The sequence below is a fragment of the Panthera uncia genome, chromosome X (genome assembly GCF_023721935.1).
Source record: "Panthera uncia isolate 11264 chromosome X, Puncia_PCG_1.0, whole genome shotgun sequence".
NCBI lineage: Eukaryota > Metazoa > Chordata > Mammalia > Carnivora > Felidae > Panthera > Panthera uncia.
Genome location: NC_064817.1, coordinates 95,274,150 through 95,286,270, shown reverse-complemented (window position 1 = coordinate 95,286,270; position 12,121 = coordinate 95,274,150). Strand labels below are relative to the sequence as shown.

The 12,121-nt window shown below is 35.7% G+C and overlaps 1 long non-coding RNA gene and 1 pseudogene across 1 annotated transcript in view; both read right to left on the bottom strand.

Moving 5' to 3' along the window:
• The window catches only part of LOC125931942 (uncharacterized), a 135,500-nt gene extending 126,657 nt beyond the window's left edge, over positions 1 to 8,843 (bottom strand). Inside the window, exon 1 of the long non-coding RNA XR_007460509.1 lies at positions 8,585 to 8,843. This is a non-coding gene — a long non-coding RNA (uncharacterized LOC125931942). The remainder of the gene's footprint in view (positions 1 to 8,584) is intronic.
• LOC125931941 (39S ribosomal protein L20, mitochondrial-like) lies at positions 2,221 to 3,577 on the bottom strand (annotated as a pseudogene).
• Positions 8,844 to 12,121: the final 3,278 nt, after the last annotated feature.

Here is a 12,121-nt window from a genome sequence, read left to right as displayed (position 1 = left end):
TGAATATGTGAATAATTCAATTGCAACACATATTTTGAGACTGGGTCTTAGATCCACTTCTAGTACCACTTATTGTCTCACTCGAGGGGTACCACAAAACAGATGGCACCCAAAAATTAGAATGAAGGAAATTATTTACAAATAATAGGCATAGAGCAGTGTAAAAAAAGGGATGGTGCAGTATCCCAGGACTGTTACAACTTCTGCATCCCAAATGGATAAGGATAGAGAGAGTAGTAACAGGAAAGCATTAAAAGATAGAAAGTTGTCTTGGAAATATTTTTGGACTTTTATTCAAGGGATGAGATGACCCAGAGACCAGTCCACAGGAAGGCAACCAGAATAATTTCCCTGAAATCACTCTCTCCTTACACTCTGATATACTCCTTAATCCAACCAGATGATGGAGGAAAAGGAAACTCAAGTGATGTGCTCCTTACAGGTCAGTTTCCTGAACAAAGAAACAAGAGTGTATTAAGAGGGGACAGACTGAAACTACTGGGCTCATCAGGTTTTTTAAGATTTGGCAATCAAAAAAGTTTGACATCATATTTTTGCTTTAATTAATAACCTTATTGTGCAGTAAATCATACAGAAGATTATCACACGTTTTATAAGCATTCAAGTTTGCTCATCCAGTATTTTTTCTATTTCCTTCATTCACTTTCACAATGTTTTCTTTTTCTTATTAATATCACACTTTCACAACTCAGATGATGTATAACTTTTTAAGTCTTCCTGATTTCTTATGTGCCCCAGAAGTAATTCCCTACATGATTTATAGTTTACTGTGACATGTCAACAAAAACAATAACTAAGAACCAGTATGATTTGATTGAACATATTGGCTGGAATCTCTGTCTACTGAAACTCTTACTTATACAGTACCTATAACTTAATAGGTAGTCAATAAATGTTTCAATAAATGAATAGTACTCAAATACTATCAGGGTATTTATATTTCTGGTTCCCTAGAGCTCAGAACTGAGGTTAGATTTAGAGAGAAAGATTTTGTGGGCACTTGGGTGGCTCAGTTGGTTAAGCATCCAATTTCAGCTCAGGTCATCATCTCACAGTTCATGAGTTCAAGGCCCGCATAGGGCTCTCTGCTGTCAGCACAGAGCCTGCTTTGGATCCTTGTCCCCCTCTCTCTTTGCCCCTCCCCTGCTCATGCTCTCTTGCTCATTCTCTTTCTCTCTCTCAAAAATAAACATTTTAAAAATAACAGATTTTGGAGTCCAGCTGTGTTTCAGTCATAGTTAAATTTGTGAAGATTAAACCAAGTAAAGAGAGTTAAGGTCAAAAATTGGGAAATACCTATACCACACTGGTAATAAGAAAAGGAATGAATAAAAGGAAGAAAAAGATGAGAGGATAAGAAGAAAAGCAGAGGGTACAATCATGGAAGCCCTATGACAAAGGAATAGTAGAAGAAGGAAAAGAAGAAGAAAGAGGAGGGGGGTGGTAAAAATCAGAAGGAGGAAGTTGACAAGGTAAAATACTACAGTATCCATGAGTCATTCAGATGACTTGATTTTAGATACACACACACACACACACATATATATACATATATATATATATATATATATATAGAGAGAGAGAGAGAGAGAGAGAGAGAGAGAGAGAGAGAGAATGCAAGTCGGGGGAGAGGAGAAGAAGGAGCCTTAAGCCCCAATGTGGGGCTTGATCCCACAACCCTGGGATCATGACCTGAACCAAAATCAAGAGTCAGATGCTCAACCGACTGAACCACCCAGGCACCCCTAGATACATTCATTTCTTTATGACTTGTAAAACCTTATTATCACTGTAGAGGGATGTAATGATATCCCCTATCATAATTGTGAATTTCTTTTGTAAGTTGTGGTTCTCTAAATTTTTGCTTTATATATTTTAAGTGGACATAATCAGGTATTATAGGATACTCTATTGTAACTTTCTAAGTGAAAACAAGAATGTATGTAAATATAATTTTTATCCCTTTATACATTTATAATATTAAAATATAATGATATAAACTATCTGATTAATATTTATATGTTTTAAACTACTCCATCCTTGTACATCAATGTTTGCATACTTACATTTTATGAGTGTATCTGTTATAAACTGCATACTGTTGATCTTTTTTTCTTCAATACCACATGAGCTTTATTCACAGAATCTGTGCAAGAGATTTCTGAATCTGTTCCAATGAGGGAAGAAACCCTTCTCTAAAACCAGTTACTAAAATGTAAATTAATATGATTGCCTACCGAACATATACACTGTTTACAAGAGAACATATACGCTGTTTACAGGTAATTTTTAGCCTCTATTTTAGTTAGAGTGATCATCAGGGAGAAAAAAATCTTTTCCTAAGACAGTCAGCTGCAAATGGCAGGCAGTGTTGGACTCCCCCTCAGTGATACTGCACCACTCTGGAAAATAGACCTTCAGGCTCATTCCTGGTGCCAAAGGCAGTAGCAATGATGAGGGAGCTTGGGGCAAGCTGAGGGCAAAATATGGGATGGCACGCTCACACCCCCGTCCCGGGTGGAATATGTGTGATATTCCTCAGACACTCCTGGCGGGCTACCCAAGAACAAAAGAAAGGGGTATAAGTGCTTGCCATGGTAATGTGGGAAACTAAGGCAAATGAAAAATGAAATTCCCTTACTGCCTTTAGCCCACCGACAAGTCCTTGAGACCAGCAGAGTGATGTCACTCTAGGAGCTCCACTGCCTCAAGGATGACACTTTGCTGGGGTCAAAAGAGAACGTTGGCTTAAGATTAATCCCAACCTCGAGGATCCTGTAGGTCTACTTCCTTTATCTCAACTGCCCTAAGATATATTGTGGCAATCATTCTGCAAGTGTATGACCCATCAATATACATCTTAAGGGTCTCATGACTGTGGTTTTATTAAACAGTAATAAATGGTGCTTCCCTAGCAACAGCTGCCCTTCAAGGTCCTGAAAACCTTGCTTCCAAAATTCCTTAGAGACATACTCTATCCCTGACCCCCTCCCAGCCTGAGGGTATATAATCAGTTACCCCTCACAACCCCAGTGCAGCTCTTCCTGCCCACGGGTCCTGCCTCCGTGCTTTAATAAAATCACCTTTTATTTTCACCTTTTTACACCAATGACGTCTTCAAGAATTCTTTCTTGGCCATCAGCTCTGGACCCCATGAGCCCCCCATCACTCCAAAACTTCATCAGCAAATCCTTCCTGTTGCCTTCTGATGACCAAAGCAGTCAAAGATTTAAAAGTCTTTGGTTCATAGATGGCTAGACCTTCAAGTACTTTCCGTTGACCTCCACCTGGCACTTAATTAAATTGACAATGAAAGCTGGGTGTACTGCAGGCTGTATTCCTGGGATGCAGGCATAATTCTATTAATCCAGAGTGTCCTCATGCTCCTCTTCAGTCTTCGCACTTTTTTACATTTCACAAAAGTTCTGGTGACAGCTCCGACCACCAGTCTGTAGCGCTGATTCTTCCTTCCCTGGAAATGCCCTGCGAGTTGAAGCACCTCTTAGACTCTCCAGTACCTCTCAGGGAGGCAAAGCTGTGTGGTGACGAAGACCATAGTGCCTGCGGGCCAGCCTTGCTAACCATTTTGAATCCTTTCTAAGAAAGTTGGTCTTCTAATGGAAACAATGAGTCCACTTGTAAGTAATGTATATTTAATTTATATTTAACGCCTATAGGATTTATTCACACCATTTATTTTGTCCCAAAATAATCTTTGATTCCTTTTTCCTTCCTTTGAAACTGATTTTTCAATCTTGCCGCATTATTCTTTCCATTAATTTAAAATATATACATTCCATTTCTATTCTTTTAGTGCTTTCTCTGGAAATTTGTGCATGCATATTTAAGTTAATTCTAAAGTGGACCAATACATTTTCTCTCTTCCTAGATCATATACGTATCGTGGAACACATTAATTCTTTTACCATCCATTCAGTTTTAGATCCTCCTTCAGCTGTGAATAACATTTTCATTGAATGCATTATCCTACGTTGCGCTTTAGGGGTTTTTTTTGGCAAAAGTATAATATTCTGCTGGCCTTTGGCTTCCATCACTGCTGTTGACAAGTCAATAGTAAATTCACTGGTTGCTCATCTCTTAAGTATATTTTCTCTTCGAAGATATCCTACATGACCTCACTTTTAAATATCAATAATTTCATCAACATGGCCTACTGTACAATTTCCTTTTATTTCTCTTACTTGGAATATTTAGGGTTTCTTAAATCTTTTGGACAATGTCCTTCGTTGTTTTGTTTTTCTTTTATGTAATCCCTATGCCCAACATGGACTCACCCTTACAACACCAAGATCAAGAATTGCACACTCTACAGTCTAAGCCAGCCAGGTGCCCTCCTTTAATTATTTTTAAAGTATCTCTGCTAGTATGTCCTTTTATTCTGCTTCTGCTCTATCTCTTCCTATTCTGTTAGTCTGATTAAAGGATAACACCCCTATTCCAAACATGGAATGAACAGCATTATTCCTGTTACCTCTTAATGAATTACCCTTAAAATGTAAAACAAAAACAAAAACAAAAACAAGAAAACACTTATTATGGAAGAACAAAACAGAAAAAAACCCAATTATGTTGACATGTGATTATCCACCTTCATTTAGTTCTGATGAAAGGAAACGAATCCTGGTACAAAAAGAAACAAACACAAAAATGTCCAAAGCTTCATTCAACCCTAATACATTATGGAGAAGGCCAATGGTGGAGAAGATAGGTGATCATTTTTGTGGCTGCTCGGGTTAAGAGTGTGGTGAGAGGAGTGCCTGGGTGGCTCAGTTGGTTAAGTGGCTGATTCTTGATTTTGGCTCAAGTCATGATCTCCCAGTTTGTGAGTTCAAGTCCTGCTTCAGGATCTGTACTGACAGCGCAGATCCTGTTTGGGATTCTCTCTCTCTCCCTCTCTCTCTCTCTCTCTCTCTCTAAATGCCCCTACCTGGCTCATATTCTCTCTACCTCTCTAAAAAATAAATGAATATATTTTTTTTTAAAAAGAGCATGGTTAGAAACAGAGCCATACATTGTCTACTCAAAGGAGGAACAGCATTACAACATCATAAAGGCCACATATGATAATCCCATAACAAAGATTATATTCAATGATGAAAAACTGAAAACTTTTCATCAAAGAAAGACAAGTATGGCCATTCTAGCAACTTGTGAAACTACCTGACCTATTCAGAACAATTAGGGAAGAAAAACAAACAAATATAAGTCATCCATAAAGAATTAAAATTTTCTGTCTCCAGGTAACACCATCCAGTATATAGAAAACATTAAAGATTCAACAACAGCAAAAAACTGTTAGAATAAACAAGTACAATAAATTTCCTTTCAACACAATAAACATTGAGAAAAAAATTGCATGTCTATACACTACCAAAATCCACGTGAAAGGAAATTAAGAAAACAATCCGATTTACAATAAAAAAACAAAAAAGCATTTATACCCCAAACAGAAGAAAAATCCTACAAATAAATGTAATCAAATAGGTGAAAGATCTGTAGACCAAAAGCTATGAAACACTGATAAAAGAAACTGAATGGGCAAAAAAATTAAAGAAAGAAAGAAAGAAAGAAAGAAAGAAAGAAAGAAAGAAAGAAATGTTCATGAATTAGAACACTTAATAAAAAAGTGTCCATATTTCCCAAAGTGATGCATATAGATTCAAGGCTATCTTCTCAAAATACTTGTGGCAGTTTTTTATAAAAGTATCAAAAACAATCTCAAAATCTATATGGAACACAAACAAAAATAACCAAAATAATATTGAGATATAAGAACAAAGATAAAAGCTTCAAACTTCCTGATTTCAAAATGTATTACACAGAGTAATCAAAACATTAAAAAAAACTTATTACAAAAGAAATATAAAGACCAATAGAAAAGAATAAAAAGCCCAGAAATAAAACCATGCACACACAATCAAGTGATATTCCATAAAGGTGTCAAGAATACACAATGTGGAAAGTCTCCTCAATAAGTCATGTGGGAAAATTAGATATCCCCATGCAAATGAATGAAATTGGAACTTTATTGTATGTATACCATACACAAAAATTAACTCAAAATGAATTAAAACCTTAAATATAAAACCTTTTGAAATGGTATAACTCTTAGAAAAAACAGAGGTGAAAGCTTCATGACATTGGTTTTTAACCATCATTCCTTACACAGGACACAAAAAACAAAAGCATCGAGAACAAAAATACACAAGTGGGACTGTATCAAGCAGAAAATTTTCTGCACCAGAAAGGGAATGGTGACAGAGTGAAAAGGAAATCTAAGGAATGAAAGAAAATATTTGTAAACTATATATTTGAGAACAGTTAGTACCCAATATATTCTAGGAACTCCTACATCTCAGTAGCAAAACACTGATAATCTGATTACAAAATGGGTGAATATTTTGGATAGACATTTTTCAAAGAAATGTCTTCAAAGAAAGACATTCAAATGGCCAATAGGCATACGAAAAGATGCTCAACATTTCCAGTCACCACCAAAATGCAAATGAAAACTACATTGAGCTATCCCCTCACACACGATAAGATGGCTAATATTGAAAATAGAAGAGATAACAAATGCTAGTGGCAGTACAGTGAAAAAGGAAGCCTGGTACACTGTTCCTGTTGCTGTAGACTAGTACAGACATGATGGAAAGCAGCATAGGTGTGCCACAAAAAAATATTCTAATAAATACTATATGATCCAAAATTTCCACTTCAGGATATTTATCCAAAAGAATGGATATTAGGATCTCAAGAAGGTAGTTTTACTTCCAAATTCATTCCAGCATTTTTTATAGAGGTTCCAACAACCTAAATTTCCATTGATAGGTGAATGAATAGGAAATGGTGGTAAACAAATAAAATGGGATATTATTTAGTTATGTAAATGAAGAAAATCCTGTCATATGTGATAACTTCTTAAGAACATAAGTGAAATAAGCCAGTCACAAAAGGAAAATTACTGCATGGTTCTAGTTCTATGAGGCATCTACAGTAATCAAACTTACAAAGGCAGAAGGTAGAATGGTGGTTGATAAGCACTGAGGAAAAGGGAAAATAAAGAGCTGCCATTAAATGAGTGTAAAATTTTAGTTACGAAAGATAAAAAAGCTCTTGAGAGATACTGTCCAATATTCTGCTTATAGTTAAAAATGCTGTACTGTCCACTGAATTTTTTAAAAGGGCTGATTCCATGTAATGTGTTTTTCAGTATGACAAAAAATTACTCAACAAAAATGGTACATGTAATAGATAAAGAACATGTATACAAGATGTTTCATAGAGTGCCAGTTATTCATTTCATCACGGTATTGTTATTACGGTAACTAAATGTCTTCACCACATTGTGCTGCATATAATACACTCAGAAAACACATACATATTGGATACATTTAAAGAGTGTAAACTTTTCGTTGCATCCAGGTATTCTTATTTCAATGGATGAAATAGGTACAAGTTTGTATATAATAGTCTATGAAAATACACGTTTATAAAAGATGTTTCAGAGAATGCTACCCATTCCTTGCATCAAGACAGTGTGGTTTCAGTGAATAAATGTGTTTATCACACTATAGTATACGTAATATAGTTTATCACAAAATATGTATATAGCTTTTTCTCAGAATGCTACTTGGGTTAGTAAATCAGAACAGTGATATTTCAATGAAAGACTGTGCTGACCACACTATGGTATATGGAATAAACTATAAAAATAAACATGTATAAAATATGATATTTGTAACAAGTATACACAGAACCAATAAGAAAAGACAATGGATTAAAGACACCTGTTAAAAATCACAGTTTATCAGCTTAGATTGAAAAAAACCTAAAAACCACTTGTCTAATAGTTGTCTATAGTAGCAAATTTTGATATCTAGATGTCCCTCAATAAATGAGTGGATAAACACATTATCATATATACTATCAAATAAGGAATGAACTAGAACCCATGAGTAACAAGAAAAAAATGACCAGATAATTAAAGCATAATAAAGAATAACTGTAAGTGTGTGTATGCACATGATTATAAACATACAAATTCATGAAAAACCAGATGAAAGCTGAACTTCTATGAAGAGAAGAGGGAAATTAAATAGGTTGGGGTTGGTCGGACTTCCCCTTTTTACTCTAATTTTTCTACATTTTAATTTTTATCAAGAAAATATACTGAGCCTGGGTGGCTCAGTTGGGTAAGCATCCAACTCTTGATTTAAGCTCATGTTACCATCTCATGGCTTCTGAGTTTGAGCCCCATATCAGGCTCTGCTCTGACAGTGCGGGGTCAGCTTGGGATTCGTTCTCTCTCTCTCTCTCTCTCTCTCTCTCTCTCTCTGCCACTCCCTTACTTGCTCTCTCTCTCTCTCTCTCTCTCAAAATAAAGAAATAAATTTTTAAAAATGAAAGAAAATATACATACATGTTAACAAAAAAGAAAGCACTTCAAAAGGCAATATTACACTCTCCTCCTTTCAGGATTTCGCAGAAACTAGTTTTTTCTCTTCTCAAATTTAATTCGTCCAGACTAAATAATCCTTACCTTACAACTCTGCTTTCACACTTCAGCCTGCTGACCTTTCAGATTCTTTTATTCATATGATAGCTTCTGTTTCCCAAGATGATTATGAAGCATTAGAAAGTGCAGAAAAGAATACAACTGAAACGACAAATAACATGAATATCTCAGTAATTGTTCTAATTCTACTTTCAACCTATTTCTTCAATCCAAACTAGTCTTCTATGGCTTGAAGTGTGAGTATAGATAAAATATATGCACAGTACTATGTGTTGATGTTTTATTTTAGAAAGGCGTAAGGAACAGTCTCTATTTTTTAATGTTTTTTTTTTTGGTTTTTACTTTTAAAAGAGAGAGAGAAAGACAGAGTGTGAGTGGGGGAGGGGCAGAGAAAGAGGGAGGGAGACACAGAATCTGAAGCAGAATCCAGGCTCTGAGCTGTTAGCACAGAGTCTGACTTGGGGCCCAAACTCATGGACAGTGAGATCACGACTTGAGCTGAAGTCAGATGCTTAACCACTGAGCCACCCAGGTGCCCTTCAAGTTTTATTTTGAAGTGCCGTTTCACATACATATGTTTAATGGACATATAAAACATACAAAGAATATGTTAAGTAATATAGGAGCCTAGACAGAGTAGTCTTTCAAGTAAAAGGGCCACTTTGGGGTGGACATAATTACTTTACAGAGGCACAAGCAAATATTCCTTACTTTTTCCATTATAAAAAGCCATTATACAAAAATAAGGATGTCACTGAAAATGTACTAGAAAGATATTAGGTAGGACAAACATACAAATACTAGAGTAACAATGAGGAACACAGCAATTACACATGGAAACTAGCAGAAAACCAGAGGTTAAATTACAAAAAGAATGAAATTATGTTCTAACATATCATATTGTCATTATTACAAATGTTACGGGGCACCTGGATGGCTCAGTCTGTTGAGCGTCCCACTTCGGCTCAGGTCATGATCTCACATTTCGTGAGTTCAAGCCGCACTTCAGGTTCTGTGCTGACAGCTCAGAGCCTGGAGCCTGCTTTAGATTCTGTGTCTCCCTCTCTCTCTGTCCCTCCCCTGCTCGTGCTCTGACTCTGTCCCTCTCTCTCAAAAATAAAGATAAAAAAAATTTAAAATGCCACAACACCTATTGGTTTTGTGACGTTTCCTATTTGTATTGTAGTTATTGAGTATTCACAAAATTGGACATGTTTTATATTGATTTGGGTATCTTTTACAATAAATGTCAGGGTCATATATACCACGAGTAAATGTTGATCATTAAAATACAAATTAGCTCCTTCTTAACAAAAATTGCAGAAGCTGAAAAAAAAATTCAATAACTTCATCTGTGTATCTTTTATCTTTTTTGATGGGGTTTTGGAGTGATGTGGGTATGGAGCTGATGTCCAAGAAAGAATTCTTGACATGCCTTTGGTGCAAAAAGGTGATTTTATTAAGGCATGGGGACAGGACCCCTAGGCAGAAAGAGCTACACTGGGGTAGAAGACTGACTGGTTATATACTATGGAGTTGGGGGAGGTAAAGACAAGAGCAAGTTTCCAAAGCTGTTTTCATATGCTAAAGAAGACTCACAGTTATTATCAAGCTAAGGTTGTTTTCCATTTGGTAAGGCATTAACAATAGGGGGATAGGGGGTTCCTGGAGAAATGTTATACTCTGTATTTGCCTCAAGTATTTGTCAATGGGCTGCAGGTTACAAGGAATTTTAATTTTACCTGCCATTTCCTTCTTGCCTTTGTCCCCCCATCACTATGGAGGACAAGGTGCTGTTGGGGATCCAGGAAGCAAAGTCTATAGGTTTCCGGACATTAGGCTATTGATGAGATTGCCTTTTTCTTGTAATTGGCTAAGATATTTGTAAACTGATGGAGACTCCTGTCCTGCAGGACTGTGATCTCTATCAGTTAACCATTTGTTTTCTTTCCTTTCCTTTATTCTTGGGCATCCAGGAGTGCCTGAGGAATATCACACAGATCTTATGGGGTGGGGGGAGGCAGTGTTTGTGGGGTGTCAGCTTGTCTTATGCTCCCTCATGACTTTTCAGTAGCATGTTTCTATGATAATATATTCTAATATTAGTCTCAGTCCTCAAATGAGTATGTGATTGTGAAATTCGCTCTTTAAATAATTATATATACACACCTTATACCTCCACTTAAAGATATTATTTCTTCATGTACTAATACTAACTTTCACACATAGATGCATTGTTTTTTGGAATTGGAATTTTATTGGTAGTCTCAATAAACTGAAATAATAGATTTTTAGGAAAAACTCATTATTAGAATAGATTTTAGAATTCATTTAATTCAAAACTTCATTACAGACCACAAAGGATATTTTCAGTGGTACCCTTGAAAGATGACCTAAGAAAGTGCTTATTTGACAAAGTGACTTGTCCTACCTTTGAAGAAACTCTAATTGTTGCAAATTTATTGTTTCTATTAGAAAAAGAGCTTCTTCCCTCTTCTTCATACAATAGTTTTCTCAAAATGAGGTTACCACATTCCAGAGTACGTATGACATGATTAATTGAAATAAACTACTAAAACATATATACCTTTTAAAAACACCAGAAAATGACAGATTACCACTGGGAATAGCAGATTAAGGACCTTGCAAAATCATCACCTGAATAAAATAAAAAATAACACTGACATAATTGTCATGGTAAATTTGTTGAGAACTATAGAAATAAAACAAAGCCTTGCAACAATTCGAGAGAATATATTAATGAAATAGCTGCATCTCAGTAATAATGGGAAAATTTTTGGCAATATAACTTGCTCTATTCTCATCTCCCATACCCCAAACGTGTGTTAACCTTGAAAATAAACAACCTTTCACTATGAAAACAAGTAGCTTGATAACTATTTGAATGGGAACTGAGATGGAGCTCTTTCAAAAGTGCATTACTAGAGAATGATCATTACTTAACCAATCTGGTGGTTTCCTAGAAGACCTGATTCCAAGGCCTCATTTTCTTTGACCTGAATCAAGTTTTGCCAGGTGAGAACAACTGTTACCTAGGATCATTTGTAAAATATAATGAGTAGCAATGTTTTGTTACCACAGCAGCCTCAGGCAGAGGATAAGAATTGTTGCAAACAGGCTAAACAAAAAGCTTAAAATGAAGCCCTGGGGAAAGAGATGTCCATAGGGGACTTATTGTTAGGAATATAAGACATTTGCCAGCAACAAAGCCAGCTGAATAGAATGAAATGGGAGAAATAGGCAGAAAAAAAAACACAATTAGGAAAATTCAGTAACTAGTAAAAACAGAAAAAATAACAACGAATCCTGGAGAGAAAAAATAATTTTATTTCTAGAATTGCTGAATTATATTAAATGTCTGGTTTTGGACAATAAGACTAATATGCAAATGAACAAGATGGTACATAGTATAAAAAATTTTAAGAAAACTGCCCCTGAGGAAGACAATCCATTGGGATTACTAGACAAAAACTAAATCAGCTACTTTAAATTCAATCAAAGAACTATTGGGAAGCAAGATTAAAGAACTAATGAAAAGTA